Raw genomic sequence first — 13,128 nt, 5'->3', positions numbered from 1 at the left:
ACAAATATCCATCTTCTCATAATTGTGGTGGTTTAGATGAGTATTCTCCTTAAGATGACAACTTATCTCTTCTTCTAAAATCAACTAGACAAACCCTTTTGTTATTTTTACCCTGAACTACGGGATTTTAATCCTCCATTGGTACGTAGGCAGAAGACTTTATGTCTTTTCAAATCAAAAAGCAATAAAACACTCTTCTCTTCTCATCTCCCCGATATTTGGCAAACAACAATAACTAAACACAAATATCTCAAGAGGTTCCTATAGGATACTATAGATGATTAGGGTGTGAGTACCTTCCATTTTCATAACAAACCCCCAAACCTTCGATTTCTTTATTGCATTTTTTGCATTGCATATTTATGGGTTATTTGATCTTTTCCCCTTCCCTTGGATAAATTAAAGTTTGGTGGTGACATTTTGTTTTGTGAGTCAAGTTAACCTAATAGCTTGGTCTTCGACCTCATCGCGACAATAGTGTTGACGTCCGCGTTCTAACAATTAGCGTTGCTTATATGCTCGTGCATGAGAGAATTAAGTGTTTGTTAGTTTGTGGTAGAATGGATGCGCTTGGATCGCACTCTAGCAGTTAGACCTTACTTGTATGCTCGCGCATGAGAAGGGCTCCAACTTGGATAATTCAACAAGTATGACACTAGCTCTCATGAAAAGAAAAAAGGTCAAGTCTCCACACAATGCCATGAATAATGGGAAACTTACAATCTCACTTACTAGAATGTTATGCCTTGAGGGTCAAATTTAGCTTTATGTTAAGCAATCGTAATTGGACTTATGTAGAAGTCACAACTATTTGAGGTCGGGCAATAAAAATTTAGGTGTTAATGCATGTCATAGATTTGGTATGAAGAACCAAACTCCTAAAACATACCATGCACTAAAAGAAAAGATCAAGAGGGAGGGACCTATCTCAGTCATACTTGTATTGATTCATCTGACACAAGGTCATTAATGAATCAATTAGCCTTTAGACATTAAAGATTTCATTGGTCAAATAAGGGAATAGGGAAAAATAGGGATGAAGATGAAGAGGGAAGGGAAGATAGAAACACAAATTGATCATGGGAGGACTTTCATCAAATCAAAACCATTCATTCATTTTGGAAGATGAAATGTACATTTCATCAATCCCCTAAATCCAATGGTTTTGATCCAACAAAAGTCAAATCAACCTTGACCAAGGCCCAAACAGAAAGTCAAACATCACAAGACCATAAAAATGGCTCAACAATATTTTTAAACATTTAATCAATTAAAAATCAACTTAAAAATGAATTAAAATATATTTTAATTTGGTCAAAACCTAAAATCCCTTCAAAACACCAAATAAATGGCCAAGGGATTTATCCTATGTCAAATAAGGTCAAAGGACCTTAGACAAAAAAATTCACTATTTTTGAAAAGTCAGAAGTATTTTTAAACAATTAAAAATATGCACAAAAACATTTAATTCATGAAAAATATCAAAATTAATCCAAAAAATAATTTTAATTCAGAATATGGAAGAGAAAAATATTAAAGATTTTTGGTGAAAGTCCCATGTTTTTTGGATTAAAAATGAAATTTCTATGAATTAAACAAAATAAAGCAATTAAATGAAAAATTAGAAAATACAAATAAAAAAATAAGGGTCATCAGATCTCCCTCATTAATTGAGGTGACAGATCTGATGGCCAAGCGCGCGTGTTCCACAAACACCTCAGTCAACTGCACCACACACTTGGTAATTAAAAGGAAAGACTGAGATTAAAACATGAGATGATGATCAAATGGTTCTGGACACGCCAACATACCACCAGAGTTATGGCTTCGGTTATATTCTTCGGTGGACCTCATCGGACTGATCCATATTCAACTCAATGAAAAATGAAAAACAATGACACTATTTCAAAGAAAAAATGCTCAGGAGCTCGAATCTGGCCTCAGTTTTCTCCAATTCCAAGTATATTGAAAGATAATGGGATTTGAACTTTGAGGATCATGAACTGATTTGCTTCGATTTGACCTCAAAGCAACTCAATCTTGTTGCCTACATTTGAAGGACTTCAGCCAACCAAAAATTAAAGAGAATGGTGAAGAATTGAGAGAGAGTCCAAGAGAGAAAGTTTATGAAAAATCACCTTTGAGAGAGCTTGAATTTTGCTTGATCTTGCTTCTAATTGGCATTGGCTTGACTTCAGAAGCTTGCAGGAAGTGAATTGGATCAAAGAATGGCTTGGATTCTTGGAGTTTCAACTTCAAAACAGAAGTGAAATTGAAACTCGATTTTTAAATTGAAAACCTTCAAGTTTATCCTCTAATGGTGAGGGGTATGGTTGCAGGATCAAAGCTTGGGCAAGGTGTCCCCAATTTTGAGCAGACGGGGTTGTATTTATAGGCTATGCAATTGATTTCCACACACTTCCATCAAAATGCCAAAAATAGCAATTCTCACTTGCACGGATGCATGGGTGTGTGATAGGCCCATGAAATAATGTCAAAAGGTCCAAAGTTGATCATGAGTGATGTTGAAAGTGTGTCATGAAGCCATGCATTTGGAAATGGGAAATGGTAATGAGATTCATCCAAATGGAACCTTGAAGAAATTCCATGCGCAAGTCATTCAATCCTTGGCAAAATGAGGTGATCTTGGACATTTTGGAAAGGTAAAGTCAAGGGAAACAACTTTCTTGTTGAACACTTTTCCATTTGAAGCTTGTATCATGATTAATTTTGAGGTGGAAGTTTGGAAAATCAAACATATTTGAAAATTTTCTAAGTACCAAGTCAAATGTTCACTTCTTCCACCTTGAATAAACTTTTCTATGGGATTCAAATGGAAAAAGTTCCTTCATAAAAGTTGTATATCTTTCAAACCTATTAAATTTGGTCACCAATTTGTCCTCATTTGGATTTGGCATGAAGGAGTTATGCATTTTAGAAGTTGAGGAAAATTGTTTGTTCAATGGTAATGCCCCAAAATGTCCTATAATGTTTTCTCTTGGAACATGCCCTTGCAAGTTGAATTTGAATTTTATCAAAGAATAAAAGTTGGATAAGACATTCTGAATTTTATTATGAAACTTGGATGGAATTCATATTATAAAAATTGAGAAAGTTATGGTATTTGGAAGTTGACCTCCTAAAGAGAGGTAAGAGTTTCTGAAAGTTATGCCATTGCTTTAAGAAGACCTTTAATGTCTTTAACTTTTTGTTTTAATTTCTAAAGAGAGGTAAGAGTTTCTGATAAACATGATTCTAAGTCAGATCTAGAAAGTTCAGAAAATACCTCTTCAGATTCTTCATCTGAGCTGCTGGATGTGGTAGCCATAAGAGCTACGTTGGCCTGTTCATCAGAGTCAGATTCTGATGATTCGGATTCACTATCGTCCCAGGTGGCCATTAATCCCTTCTTTGTTCTGAAGGTATTTTTCTTGAAGCTTTCTTTCTTAGAGTTATCTTTCTTCAGCTTGGGGCATTCATTTCTGTAATGACCTGTTTCTTTACATTCAAAACAGGTAATATCTTTGTTAGGTTTACCTTTTGAAGTTGACTCTGATCGATCCCCTCTGGGTCTTGATCTTCTGAAGTTGTTGTTGTTCCTTCTTTTCCAGAGTTGCTTAACTCTTCTGGTTAGTAAGGACAGTTCTTCTTCATCATCAGAGTCTTCAGGTTCAGAGTCGTCAGTATCTGCAGTTTCTGCCTGGAGAGCTTTGGTTCTGTCTGACTTCCGTCTTTCAGGTCTGGACTTCAGCGCCACTGACTTGTTTCTTTTCTGAGGCTCATCCTCCTCTAGTTCTATCTCATGACTTCTGAGAGAACTAACAAGTTCTTCAAGGCTGATATTGTTCAGATCCTTTGATAACTTCAGAGCAGTAACCATTGGTCTCCATTTCTTTGGCAGACTTCTGACTATCTTCTTAACATGATCTGCAGTCGTGTATCATTTGTCAAGCACTTTAAGACCTGCAATAAGAGTTTGGAATCTGGAAAACATAGCTTCTATAGCTTCGTCATCTTCCATCTTGAAGGCTTCATATTTCTGGATCAGCGCCAGAGCCTTCGTCTCCTTGACTTGGGAGTTTCCTTCATGGGTCATCTTCAGAGAGTCAAGTATATCTTTAGCCGTCTCTCTGTTGGTGATTTTTTCGTATTCGTTGTATGATATAGCATTTAGAAGTATTGTTCTGGCCTTGTGGTGATTCTTGAAATCACGTTTCTGATCTTCTGACATTTTGCTTCTGGGAACTTCAGCTCCATTTAAGACTGGAGGTTTGTATCCATCTGTGACAATGTCCCAGAGGTCAGCATCATAACCCAGAAAGAAACTTTCGATTCTGTCTTTCCAGTAATCAAACTTTTCTCCATCAAAAACAGGAGGTTTAGCATTGTAAGAATCTCTTTCATTTGAGTGAGCCATTTGTTTTTCTCGCACTGGATCTCTCTACACGGTTAAGTGTTTGATTTGAAAATCAATAACAGAGCCGGAGCTCTGATACCAATTGAAGGTGAGAAAAAACAAGAAAGGGGGGGGGGGGTTTGAATTGTTTGAAAAATAAGCGCTTTTCAAAATAAAAATCACACAATGATTTTATACTGGTTCGCTTATAACACAAAGCTACTCCAGTCCACCCGGCCAAGGTGATTTTGCCTTCAACAAGGACTTAATCCACTAATCTTGAAAGATTACAAACAACACCTAAGAGAGAAGAAAATCTCTTAGTCTTCTCAAGTCTACTGACTACAAAGAGTCACTTGAGGAAATCAAATAAAAATTAGATACAAGATATGTAATCTAGAGTGCTTCTAAGAAAGCAAGTATTACAAAATTAAGAACAGATTTTTCACTTAATAAGCAAAAGCTTAGTGAAATTCTTTGAGAGCAAAGATGATTTTCTTGAGCGTGAAATAATTCAGTATAGTTTTGGCTAGTTGATTTCTTGCTAACTGAATGTTGATTGCATCTCTATTTATATATGAGTTGGAGTAGAGTTGAATCTGGTGGATATTAAACTGAGTTTACTCCATCACTTAAATAGCTTCTGCAGTTTAACTTTTCATCTTTGAAGTGACTACTTACCACAAGTAGTATCTTTTCTCTTGGAAGCGGAGATTAACGTCTCTTTCTTAATCAGGAAATCCAATTTGAAAATCTTTACTTGTCTTCAACGTTACTCTTTCATGATTAGCAAATCCATAATCAGAGTATTTGTATTTCTGGAGAATCTTGGAATCTTGCTTCTGATGTTGATCTCTTGAGAGTTCAGATGGCGCTGATAACGTTTCTCCAGAATCAGAGCTTCTAGACTTTACTTCATGTTCAGATGCTTCTGATACTTTGCAGTTTTGTCCAGAGTCAGAGCTTCTTGAAACGAGATTCCACTTTAGATGCTTCTGATACTTGATAATTTGTATCTGATCTTGTTGTGCATCTGATGACATCATCAGATTTATTTCTTCTATCTTTAGAACCCTGCACACTTAGAAACTTTTCGTTAGGGTGCCGTTTTTGGTTTCATCCTTTGTTATCATCAAAATCAAGGAATCTGTTGTAGAACAATTTTTGTTCTTACAGTTACTGGGTAATAGACTTTAAGGGGACCAAAATATCTATCTAGGTAATAACTAGAAAGAAACAGTTAAACAAATACTCGCCCCAATGAGGATATAACTCAAGAGGAGTGGTTCCATCCAAGTAATTAATTGGGGAGAAAACTGAAATAAGAATCATCCACAAGGAAATAACTCGGTGGGGAAATGAGAAAGGTTAAACTCTTTTTGCTTAAGGGGCTGACACTCTATAATTGAAGAAGGACAGACACACCAAATCTGCACGGGTAAATAATATCCTCGAAGCAGGGGATTAGAATAAAGAATCACATGTAATAAGATGCATAATGAAATATATGATGTTATGTTTTATGCATGAATATGCATGCATATGATTATGACTATGTTGACAAAACAACACAAAGGATACAAATAACTAAGATTTGAATCACTACTGCAACACCCCGATAATCTCAATAAGATGGAAACACCAACTGAAGAACAAAGCTGGGGATAAATGACGAATTGTTGGGGAGGAGAACAGTTGCCAAACCAATCTGCTTGGGGAAGACCAACAATGCTTCACACTTCAAGAGTTACCTATTTTCATATTGTTGTTGACGTTCCTTACTAAAATCGATTATTCTTTATGTGATTCTTTTTATTATTTTAAGAAAAACAATTATTCATTAATTTAAAATTATCATCATAAAAATTCAATTTTATTTAGCAGAAATAAATAATAATATAAAATAATTGGATAAAAGCTCAACTTTATTTAATAGAATGGTAGTCCGTAAATGACGAGACACCATTGATCTTTACAAAGTTTGAAAATGGTAATTTACATGGAAAATGGATACATCGAATACAATGCTCACTACTCTTCCTACCAACTTTAATATCCATTGTGCTTGCCTTCAGTTGAGAATGATGAATCAGAACCAAATAACTTGCTCAAAACTGCTTTCATGATTAGGACCAACCGAATGCAGTTACTTGCCAAAATCCCCAATTTTACCTAGATTTCCCCAAGGTGGGTATTCAATCTAACGGGATGAATTTTCTGTTTTATGTCTCTAATTTTTGCCTGGATCTCGCTTTCGGATTTTCAATCCACTGAGATGCTCATTTTTGCCTAAGCCGCCCTTTCAGGTTTTCAACTTAGCGAGTTGTTCTTTTATTTTTAGGCGAAGTATTTCTTGACTGCATCAGCATTCATAGGACTATTGAACTCTTCACCATCCATAGTTGTAAGAATTAAAACACCGCCTAAGAAGGCTCTCTTAACAACATATGGGCCTTCATAATTAGAAGTCCATTTGCCTCTGGCATCAAGTTTAAAAGATAGAATCTTCTTGAGCATGAGGTTTCCTTCTCTAAACACACAAGGTCTGACCTTCTTATCAAAAGCTTTATTCATTCTTTGCTGATATAACTGACCATGACACATGGCAGTCAATCTCTTCTCTTCAATCAAATTCAACTGATCATATTTGGTCTAACACCATTAAACTTTTATCAACTTGGCTTCCATCAAGACATGCAATGATAGGATCTCAACCTCCACGAGGAGCACAACTTCCATACCATAAACAAGAGAGAAAGGGGTTGCCTCTGTTGAAGTGCGGATGGACGTACGGTACCCATGCAAAGAAAATGGAAGCATCTCATGCCAGTCTTTGTATGTCAAAACCATCTTCTGAATGATCTTCTTAATGTTCTTATTCGCAGCTTTAACAGCCCCATTCATCCTGGGTCTGTATGGAGAAGAATTATGATGTGCAATCTTGAAGTCTTTGCAAAAAGCTTCCACCATATTATTGTTCAAGTTAGATTCATTATCAGTAATTATCTTACTTGGCACACCATAACGACATATAATCCGATTCTTGATAAACCTTACAACAACTTGCTTGGTCACATTTGCGTACGATGCCGCTTCAACCCACTTTGTGAAATAGTCAATAGCCACCAGAATGAAACGATGTTTGTTCGAAGCTTTGGTCTCAATCATACCAATCATATCAATTCCCCACATGGAGAAGGTCCATGGAGAGGAAATGACATTTAACAGTGTCGGAGGAACATGAGTTTTATCTGCATAAATTTGACACTTGTGGCATTTCTTCACAAACTTGCAACAGTCAGATTCCATTGTCAGCCAATAGTAACCTGCTCTCAATATCTTCTTTGCCATAACATGTCCATTGAAATGAGTACCAAAGGAACCCTCATGGACTTTAGTCATGAACATGTCTGCTTCGTGTCTATCCATACATCTGAGCAGAGCCATATCGAAGTTTCTCTTGTAAAGCACATCACCATTCAGGTAGAAGTTGCCAGATAATCTTCTCAAAGTCTTCTTATTTTTCAAAGATGCTCCAGGAGGGTAAATCTGACTTTGGAGGAAACACTTGATATTAAAATACCAAGGCTTTTCATATTTGACTTCTTCGACAGCAAACACATGAGCTGTCCTATCAAGACGCATCACAAACAAATTGGGAACTTCATTCCAAAATTCCACCATAATCATTGAAGCCAACGTTACAAGAGCATCTGTCATCCGGTTTTCATCTCGAGGGATATGATGAAACTCAACCTTTGTAAAGAAAGTTGAAATCCTCTTCGCCTAGTCTTTATATGGTAACAATCTGGGTTGATTCGTCTCCTATTCACCTTTGATCTAATTCACAACCAAAGCTGAATCTTCATAGACGTCAAAATATTTTATTCTCAGATCAATGGCCACTTCAAGCCCCATAATGCAAGCTTCATACTCAGCCATATTGTTCGTACACTTGAAAGTCAATCTAGATGTAAACAAAAAATGAGTGCCTTGAGGAGTAATAATCACTGCCCCAATGCCATTACCATACGAATTAACAGCTCCATCAAATACCATGCCCCAACAGGAACCAGGTTTTGGCCCTTCTTCAAGCAATGGTTCATCACAATCTTTCATTTTTAAGTACAAAATCTCTTCGTCAGGAAAATCGTACTACACTGACTGGTAATTTTCAATCGGTTGGTGAGCCAAATGGTCATCCAAGACACTACCTTTAATAGCTTTTTGAGATCAGTATTCAATATCATACTCAGATAACAACATCTGCCAACGAGCAATCCTCCCAGTTAAAGCAGGCTTCTCAAAAATGAACTTGATTGGATCCGTTTTGGATATCAACCAAGAAGTATGATTCAACATATACTGGCGCGGACGTTTAGCAGCCCAAGCCAATATGTAACATGTCTTCTTAAGCATAGAAGACTAAGTCTCGCAGTCGGTGAATTTCTTACTGAGGTAGTGATAACATGAAATAGTATCACATTCTAGGACTCAATTTAATTAAATTATATTATTATTTACTTCAATTTATTTCATTTTATTAGATATTACGCGGTATTTTCTTTCTATTTATCTCAGGTGGTTTATTTGAAGCACAAGTAAAAAAGGAAGAAAATGAGGTGCAAAAAGGAATGAAAATAAGCAAATATCAAAAGCCAAAGCCCAACCCAAAAAGCACAGGCGTTGTGCCTGTGACGAGCGTCACAAAGGCTGTGACGAGCGTCACGCTTTACACACTTGTGTGACGAGCGTCACACATGGTGTGACGGACGTCACACCATTCCCCTATATTTTTGGCACCAGGAACGCAACAGACCACGTTGAAGCTACTTCCACGCTTGACCCTTGGAACGTGAAGACCATGTACACGGAAAACCCTTGGAGGCAGTTACAAAAAGTAGCAGTATAAATAGTAGCTTTTTGGAAAGCTCTAGGTTCCACGCTTCTTCGCCGCTTTCCCTTTTTCGCAATGTTTTCTCTTCCAGCAGTACAAGCACGTTTTTACAGCATTACTTTTACGTTTTTTATATTGTTTCCTTTGCAATTTCTATTTTCTTTTCCAGCAATTAATTAATTTTTCGCACAATAGTTTCTACACCAGAAACTATTGTGTACCTTTCACCGGATCTAACCTTACGTTAGAATCTAGTTTTTTTTATTCCTTCGCATTTATTTTTCTGTTTGATTGAAGAATTCAAGAACAAATCCAACCGGCCTGTGGTGGAGTGTTCAAGATTGCTATTTAATTTCTCAGGTTCTTTAATTATTGTTTGAATTTATATATGCCCTGCTTTACTGTTTATTTATATTATTTGCCTGAGATGAATCTGTTTATGCATGATAATTATTTAAGTCTGTTTAGCATGTCTGGCTGATTTATTTAGGTATCTGTATGAAGAGTAAGCGGAATGAAGGAATCAAAACCAAATTGGTTTAATTAAGTTTAAAATTAAAATCACTCTTTTTACGGTCCCAATTTACAGGTTTAATAACAAGGTTTTTGTACGAAAGTAAAAGACATAAAGAAGTTAAAAGCAATAGAACGAGAGTTTGAGTTTTTGAATGGACAGTGTTAATTGGACATTAATTCTAGATCAGGGCGAGAGCAATTTTTAGAGTTAATTAAATTCTAATCTTTTTCAAAAAGTATTTTTAAAGGTTGAATGTGAGGACGAGAGTTAAGCATTTGAATTTAATTATATAACCTAAGTCAACAGAGTGAGAGTTTGAGATAAGGGTGTTTAAACGATTAGTGTTTTCTTAAAAAGAGTTTCTACGGATTCTATTGTTTTCAAAAAGTGGTTTTTGACTTAACTATAAGTGACAACTACGTTAATATAAAATCATAGTTTATTCAACAGAGCGAGAGTTTGAGATAAGACTTTTAATCAATAGTGTCAACTGAAAAGATTTATTTTAAAACCAAGAAACCAACGAAGAATTGATTCCCTAATTACGACGAACTACATACCGATATCCGCTTATTAGATATTTATTTTAGATCTTATTTTAGTTTTAGCTTTTCCCCCAAACAATCAAAGTATTACCTGCCTTAGCTTTACGAAGTAACCTTATATAACGATATATCGATTCATAAGTCCCTGTGGGATCGATATCTTTTAAAACTACGCGATAGAACTGTGCACTTGCAGTTTGTACCCCAAATTCGACTCATAAAGTCGCGATCAAGTTTTTGGTGCCGTTGTCGGGGGCTTTTATTTAGTCGATATCGTAACTCTTCTGTTACGCTGTAGAGACTAAGGCTTTTCTTTTTCTTTTCTTTCTTTCGTTGATTTGTATGCCACACACTCGCTCACAAGGCGAGCCGTTCTACTTACGAATCAACGATATCGAACTATATCTCCGAGTCTTACGACGAATTCAGGAATATCATGCTGCAAACAATCTCCCTCCTGTTGAACTTCCCGATTTCAAAAATATTTTCCCTTCGATACCCGAGATGGCAGAACCAGCTCGTGCTCTTCGAGATTACGCCGCTCCATCGCAAGATGAGGAGCCGCATTCGAGTATTGCTCCACCCGCAATCGAAGCAAACAACTTTGAACTTAAACCTTCATTGTTGCAAGCTGTGCAACAAAACCAATTCTCTGGAAATCCTACCGAGGATCCAAACCTTCATTTATCCGTATTTGTCCAATACGCTGATACTGTTAAAGCTAACGGTGTCACTTCAGAGGCAATTCGACTTCGTCTTTTTCCTTTCTCGTTAAGAGATAGCGCTAGAAGATGGCTTCAATCTCTTCCTTCCAACTCAGTCACCACATGGAACGAGTTGAAGAAAGTTTTTCTTGCTCGATATTTTCCGCCAAGCAAAACAGCTATGTTAAGAGCCCAAATAAATGGATTTAAACAGAAAGATAACGAGTCTCTTTTCGAAGCATGGGAAAGATACAAAGACATGATGAGACTTTGTCCACACCATGGTTTAGAGGACTGGTTAGTAATTCATACCTTCTATAATGGTCTCCTGTACAATACGAGGTTAACAATAGACGCCGCCGCAGGTGGTGCACTGATGAACAAACCTTATGCTGATGCTTACCAACTTATCGAAAGCATGGCTCAAAACCACTATCAGTGGGGAAGCGAACGAACAATGGTAGAAAAACCTCAAACGAAAACTGGCATGTACGAGATAAGTAACCTTGATCATGTTAATGCAAAAGTGGATGCTCTGGTCCAGAAAATTGAAAGTTTAAATGTATCACCTCCAGCCACCGTGGTTGCCATAACTCAGAATTGCGAAGTCTGTGGAATCCAAGGTCACACTCCTGCAGATTGTCAACTCCTAACAGGAATCCAAGCGGAGCAAGTAAACTATGCTCAAGGAAGCCCCTACTCGCACACCTATAACTCAAATTGGAAGAATCATCCCAATTTTTCATATAAGAGTAATAATGCTTTATACGCACCTGGACAATCTCCAAATCAAGCCCCAGCTATACCTCCGGGATATCAGAAGCCGATCCCATCTACACCTAACAATAACGCCCCTAGGAAATCCAACTTGGAAGTCATGATGGAAAACTTTATAGCTTCTCAACAGCAAACCAATAAAGATTTCCTAAACCAGAATGTACACACTGGCGAGCAAATTAAACAACTAGCAAGTAAAGTAGATGCCCTGGCTACCCATAACAAAATGCTGGAAACGCAAATATCACAAGTAGCTCAACAACAAGCGCCTACTGCTGCCCCAACTGGTACATTTCCTGGCCAACCCCAACCTAACCCAAGAAGCCACGCTCATGCAATTATACTGAGAAGTGGAAGGACCGTCTGACCCAAGGATAGAAAACCAAAACTCTAAAAAGTCAACTGAGGAGGAAAGTGAACCTAAGGAAAAGGAAGAGAGCAATAAGGAAACCGTAGAAAAGAAGGAACCTTATGTACCTCCACCACCTTACAAACCACCGATCCCTTACCCTCAAAGGCTTATTAAAACCAAAGATGTGGGCCAATTCAAAAAATTTGTTGACCTACTAAAACAATTAAACGTCACAATTCCGTTTACAAAAGCTATTACGCAGATGCCCTCATATGCCAAGTTTTTAAAAGAAATTCTTTCTAATAAAAGGAAACTTGAAGATAGCGAAACCGTTACACTCACCGCTGAATGTAGCGCTATAATCCAGAATATGCTTCCTAAACTTAAAGACCCAGGTAGTTTCTCTATACCCTGTCACATAGGAAAATTTGTCATTGACAAAGCCTTATGCAATTTAGGAGCCGGTATTAGTGTTATGCCTTTATCCATATGCAAAAGACTTGAAATGGGAGAATTAAGACCAACTAAAATGTCTGTGCAACTAGCAGATCGTTCCGTTAAATATCCTGTAGGAATTCTTGAAAACGTTCCAGTGCGCATAGGTCAATTCTACATTCCAACTGATTTTATAATTATGGATATTAGAGAAGATGAAGTTACACCCATTATACTGGGAAGACCGTTCTTAGCAACTGCCGGTGCAATCATAGACGTAAAACGAGGACGACTCACTTTTGAAGTAGGAGAAGAGAAAATTGAGTTCATTCTTTCCCAATTTTTGAAAGCACCTGCAATAGAAGATACATGTTACTTCATGGATATCATCGATGAATGCATAAAAGAAACGGAGTTAGAAAAAGACAAATCATCTGACTATCTCATAGAAGACAAACGTAACCAATGTTTAGCAATAACACCGGATCCTACGCAATGCCTTAAG

At 37.0% G+C, this 13,128-nt stretch overlaps 1 non-coding gene across 1 annotated transcript; it reads right to left on the bottom strand.

The window, feature by feature from the left end:
- Positions 1-11,240: 11,240 nt before the first annotated feature.
- LOC127088781 (small nucleolar RNA R71) lies at positions 11,241-11,347 on the bottom strand. The gene has a single exon (XR_007790598.1). It is a non-coding gene; the product is annotated as a small nucleolar RNA R71 (small nucleolar RNA).
- Between the last annotated feature and the right edge of the window lie 1,781 nt (positions 11,348-13,128).

Source organism: Lathyrus oleraceus, chromosome 5 (genome assembly GCF_024323335.1).
Source record: "Lathyrus oleraceus cultivar Zhongwan6 chromosome 5, CAAS_Psat_ZW6_1.0, whole genome shotgun sequence".
In the NCBI taxonomy this organism is placed as follows: domain Eukaryota; kingdom Viridiplantae; phylum Streptophyta; class Magnoliopsida; order Fabales; family Fabaceae; genus Lathyrus; species Lathyrus oleraceus.
Note: the sequence above shows the minus strand (reverse complement) of the source record. Positions and strands in the feature narration are given on the sequence as shown.